This window comes from Pongo abelii, chromosome 10 (genome assembly GCF_028885655.2).
Source record: "Pongo abelii isolate AG06213 chromosome 10, NHGRI_mPonAbe1-v2.0_pri, whole genome shotgun sequence".
Taxonomy (NCBI): Eukaryota; Metazoa; Chordata; class Mammalia; order Primates; family Hominidae; genus Pongo; species Pongo abelii.
The window spans coordinates 65,974,466-65,980,465 of NC_071995.2; positions in this window are offsets into that span (position 1 = coordinate 65,974,466).

Consider the following 6,000-nt stretch of genomic DNA (forward strand, 5'->3'; position numbering starts at 1 on the left):
ATGTGAGAAACCTGAAACCAAGAGAAATCAGAAAAATAGTTCAGCTCATAGTTTATAAAGCATGAGGTTGTCAAACCCAAGCATGCCTGTTTCATCTCAACCACTTGTCTGTTGTTGAGTTACTGCTGCTTTTACAGAACTTGAGAAAATCCCAGATGTCATTGATTAGGAAATGATGTCCTGAAATCCCTCCTGTTTGGTCAGTGTTTTCCATGGGATAATAAATAAGGGGACAGCTTGATTACCCTTTTTTTTTTCTTTTTTGGCCTCTGAGGTCCACCTTTAGGAACACCTTTAATCATAAATTCTTAACACTTTACCTCCTCCAGGTAGAATAGTAAAATTTCTCCTCTTGTTCTTGAGACCTTTTCCAGGCTTTCCTTATAACATTCATCGTGTACTAATCAATTTGCTTATTTGTGCTTTCCTTTCTAATTCAACTGAAGTCCAGAATTTTCTTTTGTCTTTGTATCTCCAATGCCTAATATAGTGACTGACACATGTCGGGGGAGGGACTTAGTGGGAGATGATTGGATCATGGGGGCGGTTTCCCCGTGCTGTTCTCCTGATAGTGAGTGAGTTCTCACAAGATCTGATGGTTTTATAAGGGACTCTTCCCCCTTCAATCTCTCTCTCTCTTTCCTGCTGCCTTGTGAAGAAGGTGCTTGCCTCCCCTTCTCCTTCCACCATTATTGTAGATTTACTGAGTCCTCCCCAGCCATGTGGAACTGTGAGTCAATTAAACCTCTTTCCTTCTAAATTACCCAGTCTTGGGTGTTTATAGCAGTGGGAAAACAGACTAATGTATCAACATACGCAAACAGAATTTGCATATGTTGGAGACAGAAAATCTCTCTCTCTCTCTTTCCCTCTTTCTCTTTCTCTCCTATTAATTCAATTAATTTTCTCAAGAACCCTGTGAGGAACATGCTCCTATTGCCCACATTTTGCAAAAAACACTGAGATTTAGCAAAACGAAGTATCTTGTCCAAAGTCACCCATCTAAGAAGTGGAAGAGCCAGTCAAGGCCCTTGGTCTGCCCGTGTCTGCCAGCGCTCTTGATAACACAATATGGAAAGTGCCCTTTAACAATGATTGGCAGTCAGTTAATTACTTTAGAATTTCATTCTAACCTTAGAAAACCTTCCCTCTCCTTTTCCAATAACGGATATAAAATAGAGGAACCTCATTTGTGTTGAGGACAGGAACCCGACACTTCTGTCTGTGTCAATAGTCTCTGGCTCAGTGACTACCATATATGGGTGCTCAGTAAATGTGTAGGAGCCCAATACATGACATGTTCAATCATTATGCTAGAGGTGACTTGGGCACAGAGGGCCAGGGTGACCTTTCCAAGATCAAACCCTTGCCTCTTGGCTGAAACCCTAATCCATCTCTAGAACCTGGGGATATATATTATATAATGTTCTATAAACTTTATATAATTTGTTCTCATGATACTTGCTTGGGTAAGTATGAGAATTATTTCCATTCACATGCAAAAAAGGTGGTCTTGGAGAAATGCTAAATGACTTGCCCAAATTCACATAGCTAGTAAGTGGCAGAGCTAAACTTTAGACCCAGGTTTCTTCCTCCCCAGTCCCTCTGTATTTTCTCCAGCATAGTCTACCAACAAACCAGCACTGTTTACTTGGAGATTTTCAAACTGGCCACGACGTGGCTTGTTGAGGCCACACACATATAAAAGAGGGAGGGAGCTGTATTCTTTACTCTGTGCCAGATTTTGCTCAGATATGAAAATAAAGCTACTGAAAACTGTAGAACAGAAGCTGTTGAAACTTTTTCCTCAAAGACTGGGAATAGGTCTTTAATAATCCAGACACATGCTGCAGTCCAGTTTATCTACAGCCAGGAGTGTATTTGCAGGATAGCAATTAGCTGTGGTCTCTCCAGTCAAGGAACATGATTAACCTAATTAGCCACTAATGTCACCAAATGCATGACCTGAAAAGGCAGGCAGGGGCTGCCCAAGCTGGAATAGCCAGCCACCAACAGTAGTTTAGAGTACCTCATACAGAGGAGGAGACTTATTTCAGTAGCATTTCAATTAAACACATCACTAAATCATACAGACACGTGCAAATATAAAGATGCAAATTTGAAATACAACACTTTCTTGTAGGCGATTTTGGGACTGAAACAGGGGACTGAAACTTCACACAACCACTGTTTTGTCCCTGGTGGATTCCTAGGGAGTATCTCAGTGCCTTGCACTCAATACTGTTTACTGAGTAAAGGAATCAATGAGTAAAAACATGTTCTTATGAAAGCAAAATCACCTATAAAGCTACATACATCTCTAATTCTCATTTGGTTTTAGCTTCCCCTTTGCAATTAAAAGTCTACCTTCATTTCCATGCATATCAACCAATATCCCCCAACAAAAAAAGAAAGTTGCATGAAAAAAATAGAAAAGCTGTGAATCTCCACCATGTCCCAGATTTTCCAAATAATCCTGCCATTCGGAAGCCTGTTCATAGCCCCAAAGTACTGAAAGGCCTTGCAAAATTCTCATAGGTGGGACAGCAGGAAGCATCTAGAGCCATCTCAGAAGGAGCCTTCTGCTTCCAGAAATAAAGTCACACATTCACAGGTGCTTCCTGTTTTTTCAAACACCTTGCCCACCTCCTGCACACCAAGCGTGGATTCTGCAAAACGTGAGCCCAACAGGAAGCTGCCTGCAATTTCAGGTAGCTTTTCTGACTCTTAAAGAGATCTCAAGTACACTTTGAGAGAAATGCCAGCAAAAGCTGTAGTCACTTGGGAAGGAATAAGTCTGGAAGAAAAAGATACAGCGAACTAGCACAACGAGGGTGAGAACATTTTTCATGAAAATGCTGTCTGTAAATTACATTTTTAAACAAATAAATGTGTTTTCTTTAGGTTTTTAGCTCCTGTGGGTGGAATTAGGAGAAATGACTGTAAGTGGGTGGTGTTTGTCATATCTCTGCTGTGAGGGAGGAAGAAGAAGGAGGAAGGCTGGGGTGGAGAGGAGGAAGGAGACCCGCATGGCTGGAATATCTCCACTGAGCTCAGGGGGATGAATTCCTCTGAGACTTCTTCTATTTCAGGAAGCTCACAAACCCTTCCTGAGATCTCAGAATAACCTTGAAAAGAACATGTAGAACATTGATTAAGTTGTGAGAGTGTTTACAGTAAGCTTTGATTGAACTATTCTAGGGAATTTCATTTTAACATGGTCACAGGTGGATGAGTTGGGAAGAAAATGCCATGGGCGCTGTACTCAGTTTTAAAATGAATTCAGAGAAGTTGTTCAAGGTGGTGAGTGCCATGTCACATATCATAGGTCTTGGGTAATTTAGGGTGATTTTTTCATTGTAATTAAAACTACTAATTGCATAATTACTGCTAACACTACTGGTTCGGTTCCAAGTATGTATTCTTACATTTGCTTTTGTTTTGTTCTATATTTTCCCAACCATATTGCCAAATTAAGTTAAATCATGTAAATAATTTTGCTTATTAAATTGACTTCCTAATGTTCTTTTTTTCTGAAATGAAACTAAAAACAATATCTACAAAGTTAAGCTTCTTCAACTTAACTAGTAAAAGGGCTTCATGGGAGAATCTTCCTCAGCTGAAATTCAAAGAAATGTCTTTAACCTACAATGGTCAGAACTGGTCCATATAAATCCTCCCTGAGCTCACCCTTAGCAGTGAATTAAGGGAACAAAGTTAAGAGCGATTAACTTTGTTTTGCTTGTGGTAACTAAGAGCGATTAACTTTGTTTTGCTTGTGGTAACAAAAATAGAAACATCTGAACATCTTATATGACCAATAGAAGCTTTCTAATCCTTTTTTAAAGGAAACTTTATACACCTAAGAGTTTGAAATACAGTAATACTTTTTTTTTTTTTTTGAGACGGAGTCTCACACTGTCGCCCGGGCTGGAGTGCAGTGGCACGATCTCAGCTCACTGCAACCTCCACCTCCTGGCTTCAAGGGATTCTCCTGCCTCAGCCTCCCAATGGCTGGGATTACAGGTGCCTGTCACCACGCCTAGCTCATTTTTTGTATTTTCAGTAGAGATGGGGTTTCCCTATGTTGGTCAAGCTGGTCTCAAACTCCTGACCTCGTGATCCACCCGCCACGGCCTCTCAAAGTGCTGGGATTACAGGCACAAGCCACCGCTACATAAATAATTTTTTTTAAACTTTAAACTCTGTTCTACACCAGAAATTATTTATCTTCCACCTGCCCTATGTGGTTTGGTGAAGCACCATGTCACCATGTGCATATGGCTATTAAAGATCCAATATGCACATGCTATAGTTTCAAACAAGTTGCTGTCCAGAAAGAACCTGACATCCTCTCCGGACACACACATATCACAGTAAAATGGTACCAGATAATGGCAAAGGAGGGGTGGAGTCTAGTCTTGGTTCTATTATTTACCAAGTATCTCTAGGTTTCCATTTTCTCATTAGCAAAAAGAGGAAATTGGATTATGTGTTCTGTAAAACTGCTCCTAGCTTTAAAGTGTATTGATTATTAGGTTTTAAGAAGACCTGAAATAAAAGACAGCACATGCTAAGTGGCAGATGAGCTGCTATAATGGTTCTGAAAAGGAAGCGACTGCATAGGGTTGGAGCATCTGGGAAAGCTCCCGTGAGGTTGAGAGGTGTGGCTGGCTCTAGAAAATGGGCAGAACCTAAGAAGGTGGAGATGAGGGGGAGCAGTTCACAGGGCACACTCAGGAGACCAGGGGATGCTTGACTGTGGCTAGATCCGGACAGACCCCCGATGCACATGTGAGTGCTAGAGAAAATCTTGTTCCTTGCCACCTTAATGAATGAGGATAATAAGATCACTTGTGGGAAAGTTTTAGTAGCTAAGACTGCTGATCCAATGGGCAAAGCATCTTCAAAGGAAAGCCAGCAAGATGGGCTGCGTTAAACCCAGAACTTTTGCCAAGGCTCTTTGGCTTCTCCGCACCAGGGAAGTCTCAGTCAGTACTTCGTACTGCAACTATGCCCTCACATGACTCCTCTCTTTTAAATAGCTGGAAGTCCCTTAAATAGGTTCAAAAAACAAGACTTCCTAAAAGAAAACCATGCAAATTCTGCCATCTCTTAGCTCTGTGACCTTGAAAAGTTTGTTTTAAATGAAATAGCTCAAGGATAGAGAAAATTATCTAGAATGAAATGATAAGTGCCCATATGCTTGTCATCCAGCTTTGTTACATGTTATTGCTCGTAGTTATTTTCTCATAGTTATTTCAGATTTTTCACAAGGAATGAAAGGTTAAAGTTGACACTAATTATGTACTACCTTTCAAGCCAATTCTCTTCCTCTCTCTCTCTTTCTCTTTCTCTCTGTCTCTGTATCCAGGAGTAAACACATTTTGAATTTGATATTTATTGTCCCGTGATGTTTCTGTATTTATGCTCCACAGACACCAACAAATAATATTGAGTATTGTTTTGTGTCCCTAGATGTTATATGAATGGTATCATACTTTGCATTTCTTTTAATATCTTGCTTTGGTAATTCACCATTAAATTTTTGAGGTTTATCCATGTTGATACACATTATTTTCACTGCTACATAGTATTCCACTGAATCATTATTCCAAAATTTATCAATCTATTTTCTTGTTAATGGAATCTTGAGTTGTTTAAAAGATCTTTCTATCTCGAATAATGTTGCAACATTGCCCTCTCACATGTTTCCTCCACATAGGTCAAAGCTTACCTAGGAGCCATTGGAGGACACATACACTGCTGGTTTTGGAAGGTATTATATAACTGCTCTGTCCTTTTCTAACAGTGACAGCTTCCAATTCTCTACATCCTTGCCCACGTGCAACATTTTAATCCTTTTCAATTTGATAGGTATACTATTTTAATGTACGTTTACATGCTATAAAAGCCTTTTATGCTCCATTGTACAGAATACTAAAGTGAAATCTTTATTTCTCTTGCTACATAGCCCAGTCTAGTTCCTTTTAGGACTAA